The sequence below is a fragment of the Caretta caretta genome, chromosome 2, assembly GCF_965140235.1.
Source record: "Caretta caretta isolate rCarCar2 chromosome 2, rCarCar1.hap1, whole genome shotgun sequence".
Taxonomy (NCBI): Eukaryota; Metazoa; Chordata; order Testudines; family Cheloniidae; genus Caretta; species Caretta caretta.
Genome location: NC_134207.1, coordinates 132,099,247 through 132,113,614, shown reverse-complemented (window position 1 = coordinate 132,113,614; position 14,368 = coordinate 132,099,247).

Here is a 14,368-nt window from a genome sequence, read left to right as displayed (position 1 = left end):
GCTTTGTTTTGTAGCTCTTTTATGACAGACTTATTAATAATGTATTTGTTAATGCCAGCAGTGTGCCAGGCTACTTATAAAACACAATGACAGGTTCCTACACCAAACAGTTTATAATGTTACTAGACAGTATATGAAACAAGAAAGTTAGAAGAGGAATGATGAAAGCAATGCAATTGAAAGGTAAGGTAAAAAACATATGCCTTATTAGTTCAATAGTTTTTTATATGCATGCACAATATTTTCCGTAGGAGAAAGCATCATTCAGTTACTACTTCACTGACTTGGAACTCTGACTTCCCTCTAATCTGGTTCCCAGGACAGAGGAGTTCTCCAAGCTTCTCTTAAAATCCAGATGTCCCCACCTTTTGCCCAGTTGATCTTCCCACTGCAGAAGCCCTTGTGTCGTTCCTGACCATCCTTCCAGATAAAGAGAGTTAGATGAGGCTCCCTTCATAGCCCCTGCATCACCCTGCATAAAAAAACAGTGGGTTTGCCACAGAGCATAAGAGATTTTTCCAGTAACCCAGTGGGGATGTGCATGCTCCCTCTCTAACACTCTGAGCCTGGGAACAAAGTCATGAGTCTCAGATTTCAAGCCTCATTGTGGCTTGCGTAGCCGCACCATCAGTTTGATTGCTACACCTGCTTCATATATTTTTTTTCTAAACAACATTAGTTTACTCCAGGCATCATTATAAATCCATCACATATGTTTCTTATGATTCTGTTTGAAGGATACATTTTACAGACAAGGTTTTCATTTTGAGTAACCTCAATGGAAAATTAATGAGTAACATGAGACAAGAGGTTAAGCATTAATTATCTCAGGTAGTGGTTTCTGCATACATTTTTCATAAGTGATATTCAGTTCTTACCAATATTAATTTTAATAATGAACTGTGATTGTCAATTAGATGTCATTTGTTTAATTTAATCAACCAAAGTTTCAGCATTCACTAGCAGCAAACTGATTGATTAACTAAAATAGGAGTACAATATTCATTTTAAAATTGGTGTCTTCAGTAGTTTTAAATATTTACCATGCCTAGGGAAAGATATGTGAAGAAGTAATAGTTTTGTCAGGTTATTATCCAGAAAGTTTTAAAGTACTTGTACATAATATCTTCTCTGAGATAATTACCAATATGTCAAAATCAGCTTGACAGACCCTGCAAACTTACAGCTGAAAGCAATGCTGAATCTAAAGCATATAATATACTTTAAACAGTGTTGCTCATTATCTGTTTTTGGTTTTTTTTTGTATTTTTAAAAACTATTGTTCATAGTTTCCATGCTGTCAGAAAATAAGGACAAATAATGTTGGTAAGCACACATTGTACTGTATCTCTGCCTTTTAATATTACTTTAAAGAACTATTTATTCTATAGGATTCACTATTTGGATTGTCTGTGATGGATAAGCTCCAGGTTTTTAAAAACTAAGAATTATGGGTGAAATCCTGACCTCATTCAAGTCAGTGGCAAAACTCCCATTGACTTCAGTGGAGTCAGAATTTGAAATCTGAAATTAGCAATCATGACAGTGATCAAGTCATTATATATGACAAAACATTATTCAGTATTACCAACAGTAACAAAAGGTAAATGCAACAAGCAATCAAATACTCAACCAAGTTTTGTCCTTTTGAGACCTGATCTAAAGCCCATTCCAGCCAATGAACAAACTCCCATTAAGTTCAAAGGATGCTGCGTCAAGGCCTTGAATATTTGTGCTAATAACACAAAATAATTGGCTTTGGAGTAGAGCTAATCATAAATCCATATAGGAAAGGGTAGGATGAAGAATTCTGGCTCACTAAATCCAACTACTCTAGAAGCAGGATTCATTCTCCTTTTTACATTCCAAGTTAGGTAACTCATCTTGCTAGAAAATGTTAACAGTTGAGTCTATTACTCCTTAAAGCAATTTTTTTCTGTCTTTTGTCTCACTGTCATTACTCTCTGCTTCTTCATATCTGTACTACATTTTCCCTCTGATTCTTTTTTTTCAATTTCTGTACTTTGCTTATTTATTTATTTACTGCAGATCAAAGATTGTACAGCTACCTCCAGGTACTGAAGAAATGGGCAGACATAAACAAGTTATTGGAGGTAAACTTTTTAGATGGTGTAAGTGATACTTTCTGGCCAACATTTTTCCTCCATTCCTCCTATCTCTTCAGCTCTGCTTGGGATAGCAGTATTTGGATTGCTAGTGTAGGTAGGACCAGGATTGGTCACTGGCATTTTCACCACAGCATCATCTAATTCTTTGCAGAGTAGATCTACACAATGTGGTCCTTAAAATGCTGTGGATTTAGATGCTTTGGCTACACTAGTGATCGCACTGTTGTTACCACTAGCAGAGTTGAACCAGTAGTAGCAACAATGGAAAACTTTAGAGGAAAAAGGATAGTGTACATAAAACCCTGCTGACAACTCTACAGCTTTGTACTCAGCATTTGCCCTGATAATTCCATTTGCTATGAAAGAAAGGATAGCCCAGTGATAAGGGCACCAGCTTGGGACTTAGGAGACTTGTGTTCAATTCCTTGCTCTGCAACAGACTTTGTGACCTTGGGCAAGTCATTTAGGCCCAAATATAAAATGTCCCTACCTCATAGGTGTAGTAAGAATAAGTGCATTAGGGATTGTGTAATGCTCAAGTACTGTAGTAATGGGGGCCATTAGTACTTCAGATAGATCTCAGAACATCTTAATAGCTAAGACTAAAAATGAAGAAAACAATTACTTGAATGCTGTTGTTAATCTGAGTGTTGTAATGTTACTATTTCGGCAGCTATTACCTGTGGTAATTCATAAATAATCAAACTGTGGGTTCATTAAGGGAAGAAAGTACAACCTCCCCTCTATGCAGGACCAGCTACAATTTGGAGTTTTTGCACTCTTGGCTAGCAGCACTAACTACCACAAAAAGGACAAAGTGAGGAGGAGAAGTGATGGCTCTGCCTGTCTGTGTTGGCTGGTGGTGTTGGTGGCATGTGTGTATGCTGTGCACCTTAAAAGTGACAGTGTGTCTCATGGACAATATTATTTTGTTCCCCATCACTTCTGGCACAAGTGATTGCATATAAGCCACAACATTGACAAGAGTTGTCGCTCCAATAATACATGTCTTTGAAATCTTTCATGTGAGATTCACAATAAAGATCTAAGGCAAAAAGCATCAATTTAACTTTAGAAATTAAATATAAAACAAATAATTCTTTCTCTATGTTCTCTGAAGCTTTTTCCAAATATGTTAGGCCTCAGTTAATTCTTCAAAACTTCCCATTTTTACAGTGGTAGGTAGGAAAGCTTCCCTTTGATTATTACTCTCAAAATTTGCAACTATTGATTCTCCGGTCCTTTCTGTTGTATCATAATATTTCAGAAGCAATACTGAGTGTTTTTTATAAAAATCATCATCCTGGGAATAACTTTTGAACCACCAGATAGCGGTAAACTCAGTAGGCTAAAGTTTCTCATTGTGGATAATGAGTTAAGTGCACAACAGCAAGGATAAGATTACACTGAAAGACTGACAGAACACAATGAGTAGTAGAAGAAGAAAAAAGAGTCTAAGCAATCAGTGTGGCATGTGCTTTAACTGAAATTTATATAACGGGATAGCTAAAAAGATTGAATCCTACAGAAAGAGCTTCATAAACTTTGTCAATATGTCCAGTGATGCCTCTGAAATATACACTTATAAAATACAGGTGCTAATTCTGCTTCCACTGATGTTAGGAGAAGGGCTCATCAGCCATTTTAATACGAAAGATGTGTTTGAGACTTCTGATCCAGCTAGTAATGAGTGAACATGTATTGTATTTATCTGCTCTGGTTCCTGTACAGCACTAGTAACCAGTATGGGGCTGATGTCTTCACTTAGTTTGTATGTGGTCCTTAAGTCCGAATGCAGTCCCATTAAAATCAGTGGGGTTGTTTTGAACAAAGTCTGGAAATATATTGATATATAAGCATACAAGCAACATTTCTTGTTTCCTATCTTTTAATCAAATAAGTACCCTTGGGAAAGCTGGCTAAATCAGGAAGTGTTTTAATGGAGGCAAGCAGCATGCCTCTGTCTAGCAGGGGGCAGCTCTGATAGAATACAGGACAGGAAACAGCCAGTAGTCTTTTGCAGACTGAGGAAATGGATAATGCTTAATTGGCAAGGCACATTTGCATGATTGTAGCTGTTGAATATTTATTCCCACACTGTTGTTATTGAATTCCTACAGAGTGCAAAGAATAAAGAGCCTGGTTCTCACAGATTAGTATTTAGCAACATAGGTCAGGCATATAGGTGTTAATGATGATAATGAATAATAACAAATGCATATACAGGTTTTTTTCATGGTCCAATAGACTAATTAATCCTGGAATTCTGAGCAATAATAAGTAATTTAGTATGATGCCCATTTTACAGATGTCTATATTAAGACCCAGAGAAGTGTTGTTGGGGTTATTTAAGGGATTGCTTTATCCAGCAGAGTTTTGGAGGCAATACAGGATTTGTATTAGTAATTAAACACTAAAACCAAGATTAGGCTTGTGATAAACCCAATTGTCACAAGTAAAATGCAGCACTAACAATATTATTTTAATATAAAACAATATAAAATGCACATAATGAAAAGTGGGATAAAATTTTTTTACTGTTTTATGAAGGATAACAAACTGTATGCTGCTGCTTTTTTAGGAGTTCCATTGATGTCACATTGAGGTTAGGTCAGGTAGAAAAAGGCTTAAAAGCAGATTCAAAAGGTGAAAATCTTAGGGCTTGTCTGTATATGAAAGTTAATCTGAAATTCTAAAACAACTAACGATTCCCAATTAACTCCATGTCTGGATGCTCTTATTCAGGAAAAAGTTATTTTAATCAACTGAAGGAAGCTAATTTGGAATGAGCGTGTCCACAAATGTACTTATTTGGGAATAGCTATTTCAGAATTGCTCCCCACTAGACAAGCCTTTAAAGTAGGGGTAGGCAACCTATGGCATGCGTGCCAAAGGTGGCACATGAGCTGATTTTCAGTGACACTCATACTGCCCGGGTCCTGGCCACCGGTCCGGGGGGCTCTGCATTTTAATTTAATTTTAAATGAAGCTTCTTAAACATTTTAAAAACCTTACTTACTTTACATACAACCATAGTGTAGTTATATTATAGACTTTTGAAAGAGACCTTCTAAAAACATTAAAATGTATTACTGGCACGCAAAACCTTAAATTAGACTGAATAAATGAAGACTCAGCAACTGAAAGGTTGCCAACCCCTGCTTTAGAGCAAAGAACTAAAGAGTCGCAAGGTTTCTTCTTCCACTGAAGAAAAGCCATTGACAGATTTGTGTTTCAGATGCAGCCCTGATTTGTCTATACTTAATATACCTAACATCAAACTTTAGAAGCAGGGAAATGAAAAGTAAAGTGATTGAACAGTGCATTTCTTCTGTCCATCTATCTACAGATATAGACTTTGCTAATATAAAAATCTACAAATACCACATTTTAAAGCAAGGTGGGGTTAGGGAAACATTGTGGAATCTGTATTGGTAATTTAACTTTCATTGCAAGAGAAGTTGAGCCACCTAGTCTGTAGTTCCATGTCAGTGAAAACTACTCAGCCTGCAGCCTGTTAGTTTTAGATGTTCAAGAAATGAATTGCCAGTAATACTCAAAAACTGGATTATAAAATGGGACAACACTCCCATTATTTTTTAGCTCACTGGGGAACTTGGTAGCCTATCATCTAATGCCATGAGCAAGAACATCCCTTGCCTATATTCTGAATTTGCTGTAAAGCAGCAGTTTCTTGGAAGAGTAGGACTTGATATGAAGCAAAAAATTGAGAGAGGAATATAACGATTAGAAGACATTTAATGATACACTCATTTTCCTCTCCCTTGTAGTCCATCTCATTACACTGCAAGCTGCTTCAAAAGAACAAATCAGTGCTTTATCCCTTGCTCCTGAGGAGAGAAGTTGTACTTTGATGCTGTTTCCAAATATAGAAAATACTTCTATTTTAAAATGCAGCTGATTCCCTTTTCCCTCTCTGCTTTGCAACAAATCCTGCCTATTGTAAATGAAATTTGAATATGACTCATTTATTAAACTTGAAACTAGAGGGGAAAGAAGTAAATGAAGAAAAAAAAATCTGTATGGAGACATCCTACTCACAAATCAAATATTGTTCCAGTTATGCTGAAATGAAATTAGAAGATTTAAGAGTAGAATCCTGATAGAGTATAATCTCAGATGCTGTTTATCGAATCTCAAACTCTGATTTATTGGGCTCTTGGTTTGATGTCATGTAACCATGCATTAAATCCTATATGTTTATAGGACTATAATCAACATATCTGTAAGTATCACACTTACCGCAGACTTACACCACTTATTAATTTAGCAATTTATTCTTTCCACCAGTAAAGTAGACAGGCCATTCTCTCAATCCCCGTACTGATCCAGGATAGTCCACTATTGTACATACACTATTACTTTATTTAATTTTAAAAATCCTGCTTGAGAAAGCTTGCATGTCTTCCAATGGTTGACTATTACATTTTAGGCAACTTGTCCCTACAAATAATAATAATAAATTTTTTTAGTGGGGATCAAATTTGAGGGATGTCCAGTAAAGGCCTTGCATGGACAATGAAAGAAAACAGAAGTAAGAAAATAGAGGTTAACAATGGACAAAGCGTGAATTCACAAGTGGCTGTGTAAATAATATGTAGCTAGTAAATATAGAAATATAGATGCATCCAACGAAGTGGATATTCACTCACGAAAGTTTATGCTCCAATACGTCTGTTAATCTATAAGGTGCCACAGGACTCTTTGCCGCTTTTACAGATCCAGACTAACATGGCTATCCCTCTGATATTTGGAGTTGTGGTGCACCTTAACCCACCCCCTACCTCTGAGCCTAATCACCTCAGTTGTAGCTTTATGAAATCCCAATAAAAAAACCTCAGTGAAGAGTCCCAATTCCAACCAATTATGTGGATTCCAGAGAACTGGATAAAGAGTTATCCCAGAACTGGAGGAGGTGTTCCAAATAAACCCACTGGAAAAAAGTCAGTTAAGGAATCCTACCAGCCAGGTGGTAGATAACAACTCTTTAGCTTTTCAGAAAATCAGAAAGCAAACAACAACAACAACAAAGTCCTGCTGCCTAGTTTGCAGACTCCTTGGCATGAAATCTCAAAGCAGGTCCCAGATGGGCAAGGTGGTATATGGATGTTGGCTTTAAAAGGATGTGAGTTCTGTTTTTCATGATAGGTAGCTAGCCCCCTTTTCCTTATGCCCCCCTGGGGTAAGACCTGGCACAGAGAGCCATTCATCTTGCGTCCAAAGTATGGACAGAAAGGGGCCACCTCTCACCTCTTGTGTGCTGCAGGTTCATGGGAAACATGATGTTAAATCATGCATAGGCAATCTCTTTCTGTGCTAGGGTTTTGTGCATAGAAGACCACATACTTCACTGTGATCCATTGAAAGTCAGCTCTTAACACAAGGTTTTGTCTACTTTCCCACTGCCTCACCAAAATAGAACCTACCAGGAGGTGGGAAGGTCCTTTGCTGTGTGGTAGAAGGCACTTCCTGCCTTGAGCTCCTGGGGACCCTTCCACTTATCACCAATTCCCATGCCTCCTGAATCCCTGTAATGAGTCTAGAGCTGGGTATGTGGTAAAGTTATTAGCATTTATTTCAATATTCAGTGAAAGTGTGGTACCATTCAAATGTATTTCCATGCAAAGCACTGGCTTTGTTGGCACTGAAGGCAATATACCATGTGTCCCTCTCCTCTGGGTGTTGTGTCAGTGATATTATTCAGATGAAATTGTACTGGGTGAGCTGTTCTGCAATCTCAATGTTTCCTTCTTCTGCCTCGGGCGGAGCTGCCAGCTGGCTTGATATGAGCAACAGCCAGAACTTGAAGAAGGTTGGAGGAATTCATCTGGTTGTCTGGAAGCAGATGATATAAGTGTTGGGAACCACTGTCCCATGTGGAGGACCAATTTTTGTGCCAGGAAAAGGTGTTCCTGGTGGCATTATAAGATGTCAGCATTTGATCAGATTTGGACAGACCTCCCACATATCTGTTAAAATCCAGCACACACAGGCTTGTTTTGAGTCTCTTTCTTCCTTCAGACTGGGTCTTCCATGATGCCCTTACCATGTGCAATGGTGAAGAAATACATGGGCTTCTTGTCTGCACACTTTGGTGCAAAGGGGCCTGGATTTGGAGGGTGGTCATCTCCCCGTGACTTGAGGAACTGCTGAGCCAAGAACTGAGAGAGGAACCATTGGCTCTTTCTGTTCTCTTCCTAGTGTGTAGCAACCCAAGTACATACCCAAGGTCCCTGGCAGTCTTGTACTGGGACAGCTAGCCAGCACTTAAGTCTGAGGCACCACAACTTCACTATTATAGTTACCTCTACTAGCTAGATTAAAACTACCATGGTTATGCCTATCTATGCTACAATCACTCCCTAATTTGTGGTGTAGAAGCATCCTGAATGAGAGAGAGGCTCTTTAGTACCATTCACCACTCATCTTGCAAACCTACTGGAAAAAAAAAAAAACAAGCAGAACTGTGATGGGGCAATAGGGTCAGTGTCATAGCAAATGCAGAATAGGAGTAGGAGGAAAGGAGAAACCTGTAGGTAAAGGCATTAAGGGGTCAGGTTTTGCTTCAAGACACCTATCTCAAAGCCAAAAGAATACCAAAGGCATTGTTACAAATGTCTAGGCTTTACTTTCTCAAAATTCTTCTACATAAATGGAAATGAGTTTTGGTGGTGGGCTGGTTGGGGGGGGGGCAGTAAAAGTGTGAAAATTTCACTTGCACAGGATATGGCCTCACTCATGGAGGTAAGATGGGGGAAAGGTGAGAAACTGGCGTGGGGGTTGTCACGTAGGCCAATTCACAGGGAACTCACTGTGGAGCACGTATAATTGTGTTCCTTTTGTAAAGGCATAAAGATTAGAATCAAACTGAATTGTCAGTTATCCCTCAGGAGGGTACCCCACTGGGGCTACCCCAGACATCTCTTTTCCAAACTCACCTCACGGAGAATGAGCCATATGAGGCTGCTGAAAAATATTTACCCTGACAAATACCACCATTATACCATACAGCAGTGGGATGCACAGATTCGAAGGGCAGAAGGGATCACTGTAATCATCTAGTCCGATTTCTTATCTAACAGAAGCTATAGGACTTTCCTGCATTCATCCTGTTTGAACTAAAACTTTTACATCCTTTAGAAAAACATCCAATCTTGATTTAAAAATGACCAGTGATGGAGAATCCACCTCAGTGGGTGGTAAGTGTTCCAATGGCTAATTAAGCTTACTGTTAAAAATGTGCACCTTATTTCCATTCTAAATTTGTCCAGCTTCAATTTCCAGCTACTGTATCTTGTTATACCTTTGTCTGCTAGATTGAATACCTCATTGTCAATATATTCCCCCATGTAGGTATTTATAAACTGTGAGCAATCCTATTTATACATCCCATGATCACATTAGCCTTTTGGCCACAGAATCACACTGGGGACTCATGTTCACCTGATTCTCCATCATGATCCTCAAGGTCTCTGAGTATGTCTACACTGCAGTAAAAAACTAACGGCACCTGGTGTCAGAACTCAGGTGAGCTGAACTGAGCCAGCTGCATGTCTTTTATTGCAGTGTAGACGCACAGTTTGAGTCACAGCTGCCCAGCATACAGTCCCCCATCCTGTAAGAATGGCCTTATTCTTTGTCCCTAGGTGGAAACTATACAGTTGGCTGCATTAAAATGTATATTGTTTCCTTGTGCCCAACTTGCCAAGCAATCCAGATTGCTCTGTATTGGTGGCCTTTCCTCTTCACTGTTTAAGACTCTCCTAAGCTTTGTGTGATCTGTAAATGTTGTCAGTAATGATTTTGTTTTCTTCCAAGGTATTGATAAAAATTGGGCCAAGACTAAAGGTGGGGAGAACATATCTATGACCTTAATACCTAGTCCAAGGGCCCTGTCAACCTGTGCACTATAACTGGAGTGTATGGTAACTAGGTCAGAGGACCCAGGAAAATTGAGCCAGGGCCTGCTCATGGAGCAGTTATTTGTGCTGCATGGCAAGGAATTGCCTAGGGCCTGAACCATTCTAATTGGAAGTGAGTGAGGAAATCAGCTTTTCTTGTTAGTAATTCCACTGTACATGCACAAAGAAAAGGAGTACTTGTGGCACCTTAGAGACTAACCAATTTATTTGAGCATAAGCTTTTGTGAGCTACTGCTCACGATGAAGTGAGCTGTAGCTCACGAAAGCTTATGCTCAAATAAATTGGTTAGTCTCTAAGGTGCCACAAGTACTCCTTTTCTTTTTGCGAATACAGACTAACACGGCTGTTACTCTGAAACCTGTACATGCACAACCATCCAAGCATATATTGTCAGGTCCATGCTGTTGAACCATTCTCCTTTTCTCAAGGTAAACCATAAATTGTTCTCCTATAAAATACTGCAGTCATGGATTGCTACAATATGAATCCAAAACCTTTATTAAGAATATGTTGGTCATCCGTTCAAGGATGCCAATGTAATGGCCCACGTAGAGTTGTGGAAGGGTTCTTTCAAATGAGCTGTTGTGAATAACAGCCCATCAGTAAAGTAGAATTGAAATGACTCAGGCTACTTTTCAACTTTTGTCACCCAATATACCCAAAGACAGCACCCAGTTAATATGATCCTAAGCTCTTTATCTAAAATAATTATTTTTTTAGTACAGTGACCTGCTTAGACAGTGCACAGTGTCCCAGGTGCAGGCTTAGGGTTATTGATGTACATAATTACCAAAACTACTAATGCTGCAGTCTCCAGGCCTGTATCCCCAGAAAGTTCCCATTAGCTACTAAATGGGAAGTGGAGGATTGGCCTTCAAGCAGGTGGGTAATGGGGAAGGTAACAAAGCCATACAGCTATATTGGAGGGGGGAAATTATCCCCTCTAAGAATGATCTTTTGTTCCCCTATAATAAGTAATTAGTCCTGTTTAAAATCTAGCCATGAGTCCCTATAACATGTGCTATGTACCATAGTATATCTTGTATCACTGTTTTGTCACAGCTCTGGAAGAAGGCAGCAGATAGTGTTTAATAGATTAGTATATCTGTAGACCACATGATCTAAATATCTATAAGCAAAAGTGTTTTCCCAATGACGAGATCTGATTTCCCAGTTTACAGCACAGTGAATTAACCCCTTCCCCACTGTTTTGACAAGTCCACACAAATGCAAGATGCATGAAAGCAATAAAGGGTAAATGTATGCCATTAGTTGAGTTTTAATGCATAAATGCCATTCCTATTCATTTGTCTACTCCTGAATTTTTAATGACTAGTTCTAGTGATAGTTACCAATTTTTTCTGTATATATATTATGGAGAAGTAAGGCGTAATATGTCGATGATAGTAAAATTCAATATTTATAAAGAATAATTCGTCAACAAATATAGAAAACTAGTAATTATCACTAGAGATATTTGTTAAAATTCAAAAGCGGAGAAATAATGAAGGGTGGGTTATTTATACTGATACTTTATAAATAAAACATTTGTACTCATTATCATTTTGATGAATCCTGCTGTGGGCCTGGCATTTTTCTATCTGAACCTTGTACACACCATTCCAGTTTTTCTCACAAAAGATTAATGTGTTTGTGGTTGTAAGGGTGCACTCAAGGGGCAGGTAACTTGTTCAGAATTGATGATAAAGAAGCCAATGACTGAATGGACATTGGAGAATGAATTATCCTCTCTAATCCCAAGGTGGTCACACCAGGTCAGGATGCAGTCACATTAGGCCAGACTCGGATCTCATAGAGCTGTAACTCCATTGCCTGTAGTGGAATTACTCCTGATTTATACCAGTTTAAGTGAGGTCAGAATCAGGCTCTGTGCCTGGGATGTGCAGGGGGAAGTTTGAATTGCCACTGCCTGCAGTGTTCTTATTCTTGAGAGTTACTAGGCTGCTCACTGAAATCTGTTTGATCTGCAATGTGTTGGCATGATAGTTTATACTGCTAACATAATTCTCTCTCTTTCTCAAGGGATCAGCTATGAAATCTTCACCTCTGATTCTTCAGAATACTGGATGTACATAGCATTGTGAGGAGTGAAGTTGTAAGAAAGTGAGAAATGGCAGTTGGACCAATAACTGGATTAACAAGCTCGGATTTCACTTTTCTCATTGTGTATTTTCTCTCTAGCCTTGCAGGGCTTCAGTTAGGTAATTCTAGAAGTTCTCTTAACAACCATGAGAATCTATTCCAATGTTGGTATGGAGAATCACAGAGTTCTCTTTATAATCAGTTCAATAAGAAACCTATTAAAACAAATAATTGTTATCTAAATTGTGAGATCAATAGCTAATGTGATTTAACTCTAATATAAGTTTCACCAGGAAGTTTCTATGGCCATTAGTCACACTTGGATTAATACTGAAACTTCTGCGTTGCATGGTGCTCTCAAAAAGTCCTACATCTGGAGGATCAGATTAGTGATTTTTAGAATTCTTTTTCTTAAAAGAAAAAAAAACACCTATGAATATCTTTTCTGCTTAAAATCCACTTGTATACATTATGTTGTTCCAGTAATTTCTACCAATACTTCAAAGATAAGTCTATGATGTGTATTTATCAGTGACCTCATATCTTATTATTGCATTATGCCTCTATTTTGTGTTGGTTTTCAAAATGTTTAATATTAGCCTAACCTTCATTGTTATGTGAAATAGTGATGTACCTTTTGGTGGTGTCATCACTACAAAATAGAATATTTTAACTACAATAATTATACTTAAATTAACTATTCATTGTGCATTCAGATATTGTCAAGCTATTTTTCTAAATGAAAATTCATTTTTATTAAAATTTTGCATAGTAATTATAGAAGTTTTACTAGGAGAGGAAGCCTTATAATAATCCTATATTGATTTAAGCAGAGGTCTGTGAGATTAATGTTGACCAAGATAAAAACGAAGTCTTTATGAGTCATTGTTCTGCTCATTTGGCACATACCTGGGTGTCTGCAGGCAGGAAAATTCTGCATTTTTTTTATAGGAACTAGTACAAATGGAAGAAATTCGTGAATTTCAGATTGTTGTTTAAACTAGAGTGTATTGTTGCCCCTTTATACCTGAGAGGTTGGCCAAAATATGAGGTCTTGAGCATTATTTCCATTCGGAGGAGACATTGATGATGAAGTCTGGTTTTTTTGATTCAGTCCAGTTTATTTACAAACAAGATACATAAAGTCCTGGTTTCCTGAACACAGGAGGAATCAAATAGAAGGAGACAGTGTCTTTGCTCATAGTACCAAGTCTCTTCCCAGCTAGCAGTAACACAAAATCACTCTCTTACCTTCTGGCCTTCATCTAAGTAGCATGACCCTGAAAGAAAGGTATTATCGAGTCTGACCTCCTGCAAATCACAAACCACAGAACCTCATTGTCAGGGTTTGGCCAGGGTTAGCGTCTGTGCACAGGCTAGTTACCAAATTTCAATCAGGAGATGAGTAGTGGAGTCGAGGGTCAAGCTGCATCAGGAATTGAAGGCACCAAATTACAGACAGCAGACAAATAGTGGATTTGTGGACAAACCAGGGTCAGAAGCTGAAGTCTAGAGTCCACAGCAAGACAAGGTCTGGAACAGAAGCAAGCAGACCATCTGCATTATTGCTTAAACATCTCATGATGGCTTCCTGGTTTATATATCAGCATGAGCCAATCCGTGGGCTGAGAGGGGCCATCACTCCTGCCCTACTGGGCAGTACTTCCTGCAATGCCTAGCTTGACAGGGTCCTCCAGTGGAACTCCAGCCTAAGGTTCCCATGAAACATCAGCAGCCCAGACCCCCCTGTGGTCCCAGGTTCTAGTTCTTTAAGTTCTTATAGTCACCCGCCTACTCCTGTTATAAGCCCATAACCTCTGACTGAGTTACTGAAGTCCTCAGATCTTGATTTAAAGACTTCAAGTTACAGAGAATCCACCATTTACTTTAGTTCAAATCATCAAGTGAAGTATGCCCCATGCTCCAGAAGAAGAAAAATAAACAACCAAGGATCTCTTTCAATCAGACCGGAGGAAAAGCTCCTTCCTCTCCCCAATTATGGTGATCAGTTAGACCCTGAGCATGTGGGCAAAACCCACCAAACACACCTGGGAAAGAATTTTCTGTAGTAACTCAGAGTTTTCCTCCTCCTCCTCGTCTAATGTCCCATCTCTAGCTCTTGGTGATATTTGCTAATAGTAGTTGTGGATGGGCCATATGCTATGGTAGGCAATCTCATCATACAATCACCT